This window comes from Nannospalax galili, unplaced genomic scaffold (genome assembly GCF_000622305.1).
Source record: "Nannospalax galili isolate Female #2095 unplaced genomic scaffold, S.galili_v1.0 scaffold589, whole genome shotgun sequence".
NCBI lineage: Eukaryota > Metazoa > Chordata > Mammalia > Rodentia > Spalacidae > Nannospalax > Nannospalax galili.
Window position 1 is genome coordinate 6,311,295 of NW_008360324.1, and position 12,515 is coordinate 6,323,809.

Below are 12,515 nucleotides of genomic sequence, written 5' to 3' on the forward strand. Positions count from 1 at the left end.
GGGGGGGGGTTGGTGGTGGTGGAGAACTTTCTAGAGAAGCGGTTAAACGGGTTTGGACTCCAGGGCTGAGGACACCCTCAGGGCTTTCTTCAAATAATGACTTTTCTGCTCTATGGTTCCCAGTGGCGGCGGCTTCTCCCACTCTTGGGATCCTCGGAATTCGGGGATCCCACTTTACCCCAGCACCCTCCCCTGGCCCTCCTCTCCCCCTCCACTCGCCCCTGGGCTAGCCTATTTTTCCAGGTCCTTCTCCACTCTCAGACAGGTTCTCCAAGTCCAGGCCTGCAGGCTGCTGAGGCCGGCCCTCTTCCCCAGGCCTGGCAATCGGATGTGAATGGAAAGGGTCAGCCTCCCGGGACTGGACCACACACACCTTTGGGGTGCATTTTGGTCTTGTTGGGTGTGCAGAGAAAAGGGGCCTAGGGAATGAACGGCCTCAGCCTAGGTGCACCAGTTGAAGGAAGCCACCTTGACCTCCCTGGAGCCTGGGAGACCCTCCAGAAGTGTTGCCTTCAGGTCGCCAAAATACTATGTGCAGGAGATTTGTAAGACATGACCCATTGAACCTGACTTGGAAGTGGGGTAATGTGAGTGTTACAAGACTGCCTCGCATCATTTTAACCATCCTCTTTTGTTAGTACTAGAACAAAGTGGTTTAGACTCAGGAAAAAGTCAACCCCCTATTGACGGTGTACATTAAGGAATGCTGTCTTCTCTGCTGGTCCCAAGCCTTGCCTGTGGAGTTTGGAGTGAGTAGGGTCAAAACTGAAGTTTTGCTGGCTTGATTAGAAGATTTATCTGGAGAGGTTCCGGATTCTGTCCAGCGCTATCGTACCCCGGTTACACATAGTACCTGGTGAGTGCTATCAAACTGGCTTTGTGAATTGGAATTTTTAATTCCAATATAATGAAAAATTTTGTACATCCCTGTGTGCCCAGCACTGTGCTATTTGTTGTTATGAAGCAGGTAATGTCATCTGAGTAGGCAGTAGAGTCATGTGGGGCCTGCAAAATGATTCATCCAGTGGAGGCACTAGCCTCAAGCCTGAGGACCCACATGGTGGAAGTAGAGAACTGACTTCCACAAGTTGTTCTTTGACTCCCATACATGTGCCCTGGTATGTATCCCCTCTAAAATAATATAAAAAATTTAAAGTAGTATTTTAGTATCATTGTTAAAGAATTCATTGTAGTCTCTCCTGATGGAAAATGACTGGAAGGGTATATAGAAATAACCCATTCTCTCCAGCAATTTACAGTCTCTCAGAGTTTAACCACAGTCCAAGACTTCTTGGGTGACTAGATCCTCTCAGAGGATATGGAGGGGGACTGGACACCTCTACTGGTTAAGTCTCTTCTACAGCACTGAGTGTCAAGGCCCACTGAAATTCTTGGAGACAGATTGGACGCTGGCTTGCACATAGCCATTTTCTCTTGTGCTGGATTATGCACCTGTTACCACGGCACTCTGTCTTCACTCTGGCCTATTGTGTTAGGGCCTTTGGGTATTACCTGGCACAAGTTGGGACTGAAGAGCTAACTTTTATAGTGCTTTCCTTTTAATTTCTTGAGAACAGCAGCATTAGTCTAGCTCATGTCATGCAGCACCAAGTAACTGAGCACTTAACATGCCTGCATGTTGAACAGGTAACAATAATAAGTTAGAACACATGGTAGGCAATAAGGAAAGAGTTGGGTCACTCAAGTGCAGCTGTTAAAATTGAGGCAGGTGTTGCTTAGTCTGTAAATCTCCATTTCTTGTTTGTAAAATGCAGGTGGTAAGCCTTGTAAATGGGGGTGACTTGCTACTTAAAAAGAGGGAATGCATGTACCTAGCATGGTGCTGGGCATCCAGTGGTGAGTTAGTGGTCATCATTGTGATGTGATTTGAGGATGGAGGTGAGGACAGAGTGCTGTGGTAACAGGTCTATGTGACAGGGAAGGTGGAGTGCAAGGGCATAAAGACAAGGTTTCTGGTGAGAGTGCCCTACCTCCATGCAGTGAAGCAGTGGACGACATTCACCCCCTACCCCTGGCCCCTCCCACCTCCTACAGGCTCCACAGGGCTTTGAATCCCAGGACAAGACTTATGTGGCTCTAGAGTTTTTCCTGGTTGTGGAATTTTTTCTGACCAATCCTAAACCTTATGCATATTTATTGCAGGAAATGCACAGGTGTTTAATTCTCATTCCTTCTCCTCTTTGCCCTTTCTTCTCCAGCATATTTGAATTAGTATTCTTAGAAAAGATGTTTAACTGGGGCTGGAGAGATGGCTCAGCAGTTGAGAGTACTGGCTACTCTCACAAAGAGGATCTGGTTTCTCAACACCCATGTGGCGACGCACAACCATCTGTAACTTCGGTTCCAGGGGATCCGACACACTCTTCCAGACTCCATAGGTACCAGGTACATACAAGCATGTAAAACACTTGAACACATAAATCTTTTTTAAAAAGATGATTAGGGACTGGAGAGATGGCTCAGTGGTTAAGAGCACTGGCTGTTCTTTCAGAGGACCTGGGTTTGATTCCCAGTACCCACATGGCAGTTAACAATCATCTGTAACTCCAGTTCCGGAATCTGACCTTGGGCATTGTACAACAAGAGTGCACTTACACATATGCAGGCAATATGCTTATAGACATAAAATAAAAATAATAAAATTTAAAAATTGTCCTTAAGCTGGTGGTGGTGGTGGTGGTGGCACACACCGGTAGGATTTGCTGAAGGAGGCAGAGGCAGGGGGATCTGGAGTTCGAGGTCAGCCTGGACTACACACTTTTTGCCAGGTGTGGTGGCGCATGCCTTTGATCCCAGCAGCACTTGGGAGGCAGAGGCAGGAGGATCTCTGTGAGCTCAAGGCCAGCCTGGTCTTCATAGTGAGTTCCAGGCCAGCGGGGCTACTGGGATACCCTGTCTACTGCTATCACTCAAAATTCTTAGAAATTCCTCCCTTTGCAAGATGAAGAAAGTACATTTTGCCATCCACCTTGCTCTGCATGTCGCTTGTGCTAGAGCAAGCAGCTTTGTTATTGCAAAATGAGTCTCCTTGAGTGCATGCATTTGGCTTATCTCCCTTATTTTTGTGTCTGCACACATGGACATGTGTGCAGGCCAGCGGTCAACATCCAGTGTCATGTCTCTCCATCTTTAAAAAAAATTTATTATTATTGTGTATATGATGTGCGTTGAGGGATGCATTCACATCCCACGGGGCATGTGTGGAGGTCAGAAGACAAGTTTGTGAAGTAATTTCTCTCCTTCCACCTTTCCATGGGTTCTGGGTTGATTATCAGACTTGCATGGCAGGTGCTTTAACCCCTTGAGCTATCTGACCAGCCCATCCATCTTATCTTTTGAGAGCAGGTCTCTTACTGAACCTGCACTCACTGATTGGCTAGACTAGATGGCTAGAGAACTCTGGGAATTCTCCTGTTTCACCCCAAACAGAAAGTCTGTACCCATTAAACCAAAGGTCTCTATTTTCTCCACCTCCACCCCTTACAACTTCCATCTATATGAATTTGCTTATTATAGGTACCTCATACAGAGTAAAATCCCAGTTTTACAGTTTTGAAGAATGACAGCATGGAAGAGAGAGAGACACTGTTAAAAATGGAAGAAAAGGTGCCTTCAGAGAAGAAAGAGAAATGGGAGCTGAAAAAGCTGGAGCAGCTTTTCCCAGAACAAAAACAAGTCCAAGGAGCCAAAGAAGAGGAATAACCCTAAAAAGAAGACAAGGAACTGAAACAGGAATTAGGTGGGAGACGCCCTCCTGTGCTGCCCCCTGCTGTGTTGCAGCATTTATCTGTCAACAGTGCTTTGTATATCCCCCTCCCCACAAGTCTTGCTCACCTTTTGTTTGTTTACTTAGCACACAAAGCCATGGGTTTCATTATGGCCTTGCATGCACAGATACCATTCTGCTTTGCTCTCCCCCATGGCCCTCTCCCATTCCTCTCCCTGTTTTGTTGGTCCCTCTCCTTTCCCCCAGTGGTCTCCCTTTCTGTTTTTAAGTCTTTCTGTTGCCCTCTCCGCCCCTTCTCTCCTACTCGCAGACCTCTTCCTCCTTTCAGAAGCCCCTTTCTACTTTCATGTCCTAGAGATACACACAGTTACATATAAATTTAAATTCCACATATGAGAGTCAGCATGTAATATTTGTTCAAGCCTTAGCCTATTTTGCTGAACCTAATCTCCAGTTCCACCCGTTTTTCTGTATGGCTGAATAAAATTGCATTGTGCACATATACCACATCTTTAGTCCATCTGCTGATGGACATCTAGGCTGCTCCCATAGCTTAGCTGTGTGAATACCACACAGTAAACATGGGTGTCTCCCACATTCTTTCTTAGAGTTATTCGTATTTTTTTTTTTTGCTACTTCTGTGAATGTTTTCAAAGTTTGTCTGTTTGCTAGTGCATATAATGCATTTTAATTTATTTTACATAGAATGTTCATAACAAAACTTACCACTTCATAACTATTATTTTTCTTTTTGGAAATAAGTTCTCACTATGTAGCCCAGAGTGGCCTCAACTTTCAGATCCTCAAGTATGGCTGAATAAAATTGCATTGTGCATATATAACACATCTTTAGAGACACTGTTAAAAATGAAAGAAAAGGTGCCTTCAGAGAAGAAAGAGAAATAGGAGCTGGAAAAGCTAGAGCAGCTTTTCCCAGAACATTTACTCCAAATACTTGGATTAAAGGTGTGTGCTACCATACGTGGCCATTTTTATTGTCCCCAAGTGTACAGTTCAGTGGCATTAAATACATTTATTCTTGTGTAAACACACAATGACTTTTTGACACAAAGTCTCATGTAGCCGAGGCTGGCCTGATGACCTTGAACTTCTGATCCTCCTGCTTCCTGATGGCTTCTGGGATTACAGCGTGCACCACCATACTTCTTGTTGTTTTGAGATAGGGTCTCACTGGTCTTTGGCCCCTGAGTACTGAGATTTTATAATCTCCCATTTAAAAAAAAATTTGTCTTAATGGTCTTTGGGGGGAAAATGATAGAGAGTTAGAGGACCTGATAGGATATGTTTACACAATCAAGTAATTCTTACATATGACCCATGTATAATAGATACGTTCTGTGGAGAAGAGAATCTGCATTGTACAACACTCTTCTGATTGGTGGTTGACACAGCAGGGAGGATGCAGCCTAGTTATTATTTAACACAATGGCATCACCATTGCTGTCTGATGGGCAGAAGAAGGCACTTCATCTCCTTGCACCTCATCCACTAAAACCTTCAAGTGTGGAACAATTCGGTTGGCTTCAAAGGGTCGAGCCAGTGGCTTGTAGCCCATATGCCACAAAATTTATCCTTGGGTTGGTTCCCTGCCACTTATCCCAGGTGACTTTTTGTGCAACTCTACCCTTATCTGTTGCTAATTTGAGTAGATTGCCTTTAGGTCCTTTCACCTCCCTGTTGAAATTCTTGTTCTTTGCACATGGTCCTCAGCAATCATTTTATTAATATGTGACTTGGTCACTCACTGAACAAGCCATCCTAAGAGGCACCACAGATTTCTTAGGTTCTGGATTATTTGTTGCTCTGAGAAGGAATATAGCACGGCTGATGCAAGGTTGGTTGACTCAAGCAAGGTGCCATGGAATGGTTTTGCAGTACAGTCACCAGTGACCAGGCATGTTGCATTAATAACATTGGTTGTTAGGTTCACATCTATTGCATCTCGCTCCCCTGCCCTATCTATGATGATTTTTTTGTGCAAGTATTTGGAGCAAATGATGGTTATTGTATAGTAATGGGTAGCTTGCTTCTCAGTGGAGAAGTGGGGCTTGACCATAAAAAGTAAGATGCTAAAATAGCCTAGTTATAGGATGTCTCAAGTGTAATGTTTTCCTAAGTTTTCAGGCCTACTTGGGTCTGGCAATCAATGCTTCCTTACATCACCACCATGAAAAACATTGACAAAAACATGGGCAAAATGAAAAAGTAATGTGTTCAAGAGGGGAATGTGGAGCTAATATCACGTTTTCCAAATGGTCTGTGCACAGTTCTTTTATTATTTTTATTAAGACTACAAGATTGTGGTAATTTGTTGCAAACATGGCCTTGGTACTCAGTATTTAGAGAATGACTTGTATCTAGCTATTGCTTTTAAAATTCATGTTCTCTTGACTCTACTGTGTTGTTTGTAGTGGAAGGGAGGTGGTGGGTTACAAGGGCTGGGGACAGCAGGAGAAGGCCACCCCAGGGTGGATCTGTGAGTGGAGGAGGCTTAATGAATTAGAGTACTGAGATAGTGTCTGCTAGATTCTGGGAGCAGAGACAAGGGCTTATGAGAAGAGTCCACACAGTTGTGGTGTACTTAGGTAATAGCTGAGCTGGCTAAGGGGAGTATGGGGAAAGACAGTTCTCTTCAGCTCCTTTCCCTTAGTTCTGATGGGCAGGCCATCCTGGTATGCTTTTTATTATGTGAGAATGGTCCTACCTAGTTCCATGAGCCAAGCTGATTCTGTTAATGAGGATTAGGAAGTCTGGGAGGCCAAGGCCACCTTATCCTTGCACCCTCTGGCTCATTCAGTTGCTCATTATGCCCCATTTATCAGTCTTCTAACTGGTTCTGGCTTCATTGACATTCTAAGATGGTGCTGTCGGTCTGCTTGTGCAGTACTCTACACTGTCTATATCCGAAAAGTCAGGCCTTGTTGAAATGGGGGCCAGGACTGTAGCATAAGAACCCCAAGTACACTGTTTTATGGGGCCTAGGACAGTATGTGGTTGTCTTTTGCATCACTCCTGTCCTGGTGGGCACAGTTCTCAGTAGTGGGGTTGTGGGCTGGGTGATTGACCACTCCCATGTCTCTTTGCCTCAGGATCTCTGGCTGAGGCTTCAGGCCTGGGATCCCAGGATGCCTTCAGACCCACAGGTATGGAATGTTCTGTTCTCTTTCCTTCCATCTACCTTAGGGAAGTTCAAATGCAGCCTCTTTGGGGAAGTTTTCCCTGACTGCTCCACCTAACTCACAGCTCTTATTTTCTTTGCTGTGTATGTCCAGCATTCAGTAATTGTCATTTCAGCCCCATATGTCACAAGGCCTGGTCTTACATGTTCTCCAGTTGTTACAGAGACTTACAGGTGAGTTGGCTGTCCTGTCTTTGTGTGAGATTACCGAGTTCTTGAGAACAGGAAGCAATCTTTGTCTGCGCAAGTCTCACCCAATCTCTCATAAACCATGGGAGGCATAGTGTTGTTTTACATGACAATACTGTGCCCTTCTGATCCTTAGTAAACCCTTCAGGGAAAAAATGAGTGGACTCAAACTAAGAGGTGACAGGCTCTGGAGGCCTGGAAGCAATTGTTAACTGGGAAAGGTTTTCTATCTTTATGGGTGGAGTTCTACATGTAGGGGCAAACCCATCTGCTTGGCGCTAGTCTTTTCACACTATGGGAAGATACCTCTTTTGCTTCTTTTGCATGCTCTTCCTTTCATTCATTCAGCAGCAGACTTCTGATGTTCTACTAGGTGCCCTTTGTGATGCTGATGAAACAAAGGTGAATGACAGGTGATCAGTTGGCCATCCTAACTACCTTACCTATATTGAAACTTTCACCGCTTCTGTTCACTCACAAATGTGTCTTCAGTTCCAAGCGCTTTCCAAATTCATTTCCTGTTAGGAAACTTTCCAGACAATTCAACCTGCCCTAGTAGCTGAGGTATTACTTCTCCTCACCAGAAGGGGGTGCATGGGATCACAGGACTTGCTGAAGCAGTGGGAAAGGGTGGGGGTAGGAGATCCTAATTGGGATCTGGATTTTGGCATAAAGCTGAAAACCCTGGAGGACCAGAAAAAAGGAGGGAACTGCATTAAGAACAGGAGTGGTTAACTTCAGAGTCTTAATGCACAAGAGAAAAACATAGCGACTGATTGCTTAAAGTGGCAGAGAGAGTACTAATGAGAGGGTAGATCTGCTCCCCTCAAAGCAGAGAGCTAGCTTCTGACCCCACCAGACAAGAGAATATAGTATGGGAGGTGGCAAAACTGTGCTGCCAACCCCTCAGCCCAGCCCATCTCCAATAGTAGCTCCAGGAACAGTTCCACAAACGAAAACTCAAATGTTTCAAAACGGCTTTCGGTTTCTGCATAGATGACCTTACCTGGTCCTAAAGGTCAGTAGTGCACAACTTGACAAGAAGAGCCCACACAGCTGTGGCATACTTAGGTCAATTAGAGGAGGAGAAAGGGTAACAGCTGAATCTAGACAGAAGGGCCGAGAGATGCTTTCTTCCAGTCTCATTTTTGAGTTAGTTGCTCTGTGACATGCTCTCTTTTAGATTTGTCATAAAAATATATTTAGTGATTTGTGTTCAAATAAAAAAACTAGTCTTCCCCTGGCGTTTCCTCCTCTCCATCCTATCTGCAAAATTTTCCAAACTTTTCTGGAAAGCTTAAATTCAAGGGCAATAGTAAACTGATTTGGGCTTGTAGAGCTTAGGAGGTGAGACTCATAGAAGATCTTTGGTATTTACAACTCAGTCCTTACCAGCCACGTGGCTGCAGTGTGTCTTTGCTAGGAGAATGAAAGCCTTTATGAGAACAGAAAGCCTTTGTAGCCTGTGATAGGTTGAAGTTCACATGGCCTTGTTTCCTTGAACTTGGAGGAGCACATGAGCTATTGACTCTGGTATGAGCAATGACCGTGTAGATCTAAACAGGAAAGAAGAGCCGTCTGTGTGAGGTGAGTATGAATCCATCCATAGTTCACAGACCTGACTCATCTTGCACGAAGAAATTTTCTTCTTCGTTTTCTGTATTGCAAGAATCAGACCCAGCATTTTGTCTGGGATGAGAACATGAGTTATAGTGAATTCATTCATCATCAGTTTCCCACAGAGTATGCCATATGTTTCTATGTTATGGGCAATGTTAGCACTGGTGAACTGGGGAAGCTCAGCACAGCTTTGAGGCACCATCATATGGTACAGTCCATTGGTGGGAGGAGAATGTTCCTCATTGCTCAGCGCTTCAGGTCTCAAAGTCTTGTCCACTACTGGTGACTTAACTGGCCTTATGGTTGTATTACAGTCTGAAGCCTGTGGATGACACACATGCTGTGAGTACTCATCTCCACTTTTCTAGACCAGGTACCAATCGGCTTCCCCTGGGAGGCATCCACTATCCTAAACTCTTGCACAATTTTTAGTCGTTTTCCAGCTCCTGGTTCTGGATCATCTCCATAGAACTGTTTCTCTTCTAATTGTTGATTCACTCTCTTTTTCCAGCTCTTGCTGGATGACCATGTTCTGGGAAAATTCCTCCTCATCCTTCTTCTTTATATTTTTCATAATCTTTGGTGTGTACACATAAACCTGCCTTCAGTTCTGCTTTGGGAAAAGCAAGTTCCTCAATTTCTTGACTGTCTGATTTATAATCCCGGTTGCCTTCTTCAGAGTAAAATGGTGCCATACAGAGGACTTGAACTCCAGAGTGGAGGTACCCACAGGGTGGAAGATTTTCGTTTAATTCCACTGTATTCTCAAGCTGGGGGAAGAATCTTTACTCAGTCTTTGGGTGGATGGGTGATATCTCTCTATGGTCAGACATCAGGACCAAAAGGTTTGGATTCAGATCTCTGGCTGAGGAGAACACAGACACAGAAACTATTTGATTCAGCTCTCTGATGGTAGAACACAACAGCATTGGAAGAATCTGTTGTTCTGAGCTCCATCTTGTTTAAACACATATTTCCTGACCCAGAGATTAGGTGATATCAGTCACAGAAACAAGGGATAGGAATACAATAATAGGGTTTGTCTGGGTTGCTGAAGCTAAATAGCATGTGTGTCCACTATGAGAGCCTGGTCACTGGTCACTTGATCATCGCTTGTGATGATCCAAATTTGTTTACAGGCAACCCCATGGAAACTCCAAAATTCTACCAGGCATGGATAGGTTTGGAGGGAGAAGGATGTTGTAAAATAGGCAATAGCTAATAGGAAGGTCAGAATCCTAGCCAGAAAATGGGATTGGATGGAGAGAATGGCAGGAGACTTGTAATAGTAACCCTGACTGGCTGAGATAGGTAGGTGAAAGCCTGCAAGACAGACATGACAATCCCTTTTTTCCCTGGTTAGGGAAGATAATCTCACTGTTTCTTGTGAGTGTTCATTAACAAAGCTGTTTATCATTTGCATATGTCATTTCACATTTTAATAGGTAATAGACTATTAGTATATATTATATATACAGTTAATACTGTTTGGGAAAATCCAGTCATCTTCAGTGGTTGCTGAGTGCCCACTGTGTTTCAGGTCCTGTGCTGGACACTGGTGATACAAAGCTCATTTAAGATGCAGGTCCTCATTCTGGAGCAGGTCATGGCCTTACCAGGCAAGAAGCTATGGGAACAAAATGCCAAGTGGGTGAGGCGCTAAGGCAGGAGGCCCTACAGGAGACTGTGATGTATTAAGTCTGGGGGAAGAGGTACTTGAACTGAGGCTTGAAAGATGATAGGTGTTCCCCAGTACACAGAACTAGGAAGGGCATCCGAGGGAGGGCACAGTGAGCACAACACTGCAACATGTTTGAATATCTAAAGAAATAGGAAATTTATCCTGTTCCAAAGTTCTCTGCTACATTGAAGTAGGCTCCCCTTTCTGTATTTTCAGTATCAAAGGCTTCTACCCTTTGAAACCTGAAACTGATTAGTTTTGAGGCCCACACCACAGGAGGAAATTCACATCTATACTGTAAACTTGATCAAAAGCCCAAGGCTGAGGAGGTCATAGACATGAATGGGGAAGTTACTGCTCATGCTTTGCTCCATGGACATGATATGCCTGTCAATTGCTTTCTAAATATTTTTGTTTATGCCTATAGATTGATGCTCCTTTCAGCTTTGGTCAGAGAATATCCGTTTGTAGTGGGTAGCAGTTATTAAAGAGTCTCATAAGAGACTGTTTGGGATGCTCAGCCATAAATGGGATATCTATATCACCCCCTCCAAGGCTCAGGGAATACTATGGAAGAGGGGGCGGAAAGAATGTAAGAGCTGGCTGAAGGGGTGGAGTGATGTGGAACATTGTCTTCTGGGTGCGAAATGGCTGTTGCCCTCTTGAACTTTAAGCAGTTCAATTACCTTCACAAAACCTGCACAAGACTGGCCCATCAACACTCTGTTGTGGAGGGTCAGGAGAGTCTCTCATGAAGCCCCACCACTCCCTGAGGACTTATAGGCGATTTTAAGTGTTGCTAGGGGCATGGGTCTTATAAGGCCCTACCCCTTTCTAAGGATCTGTGGGCAATTAGTGGTAGCTGAGAGAGATAAAGACTTTTTAATTCAGTGGTACAGCCACTGGTAAGTTGCCTTGCTCCTGTAAGTAACCCTGATTAAGCTTGTTAGCTCACCAAGGGGAGAAGCAAAGACATGAAAGTACAAGGAGGATGAGGATCAGCAGGGGTGGGAGGAGGACAAGTGGGAAATGGAATAAATATGGTCAAAACACATTGTATACATGAATGAAAATGTCAAAATGAAACTCATTGTTCTGTTATCGGCATAATGTATGTTAATAAAAAACTAAGATGAGAAAATAAAACCCAAGCAAACAACTTGGCTGTTAAGAGCATGACCATATGTGGCTCAGTCCTTGGAAAGTTTGAGGAATCTATTAAAGTAGGACATGTTGGGCTGGGGATGTATCTGGCTAGCATACAGGAAGCTTGGGTTCAATCCCTAGCACTGCAGACTTCATAAACATACCATCTAGTTATGTTACTTTTTGATGAATGTCCTAGTTTTTTTCTGCATTCATATGTGTGTATGTGTAAGCATATGTGTATGTGTGTGTGTGCACATATGTATGTATGTATGTGTATATGTGTGTACATAACGTTTTTTGGGAGACAAAGTCTCACCATGTAGCCCCAGCTGGCCTAGAACTTGCTATGTAGACCAGGCTGGCCTCAAATTCACAGAGGTCTGCCCGCCAAGTGCTGGGACTTTGAACACTTTAAGTAGATAAATAATGCTATGTTGAGCACTGATGTATATAAATCCTATGTACATTTTTGATTAAACATTTTTTTAAAAAGTTATTTTCTCATTTATTGAATAACTACTGTGTGACAGATGAGAGGGGAACTTGTAATAAAGTCATAATGAGTTATGACTCTGAGCCATAATTGAGGGAGCGGGAGTCCCAACTTCTACCTTTCCTGTGTTAAATGAACAGCTGCTGAATTAGGTCCAGATTGTGGCTTCCGGCCTCGTTGCTAAGCTGAAGTTGTCTTTAGTCAGTGGTCCTTGAGACACTTCCTCTGTGCCTTGTGACTCTCAGTGTCTTCATTCAGTTGCCTATCTGGTGTCAGGACAGAACAGGAACTGGAGGAGTCAGGTGGAGAGAGCAGGTGAGTCTGAACAGGAGAAATGGGCTTGGCCATGTGAGGGCAGGAAAGGGAGTCCAGGATATTCCCAAGGGGCATGCTCAGTCCTGGGGGCTGGGGTGGGTGGTGATGGAGAGCAGGAGTC

The 12,515-nt window shown here is 44.3% G+C and overlaps 1 long non-coding RNA gene and 1 pseudogene across 1 annotated transcript; one reads left to right on the forward strand and one right to left on the reverse strand.

Moving 5' to 3' along the window:
- Positions 1-29: 29 nt before the first annotated feature.
- LOC108490311 lies at positions 30-4,811 on the forward strand. Its single transcript, XR_001872247.2, has 3 exons — positions 30-856; positions 2,220-2,406; positions 3,538-4,811. It is a non-coding gene; the product is annotated as an uncharacterized LOC108490311 (long non-coding RNA).
- A 191-nt stretch (positions 4,812-5,002) lies between these two features.
- On the reverse strand, positions 5,003-11,830 carry LOC115068825 (annotated as a pseudogene).
- Positions 11,831-12,515: the final 685 nt, after the last annotated feature.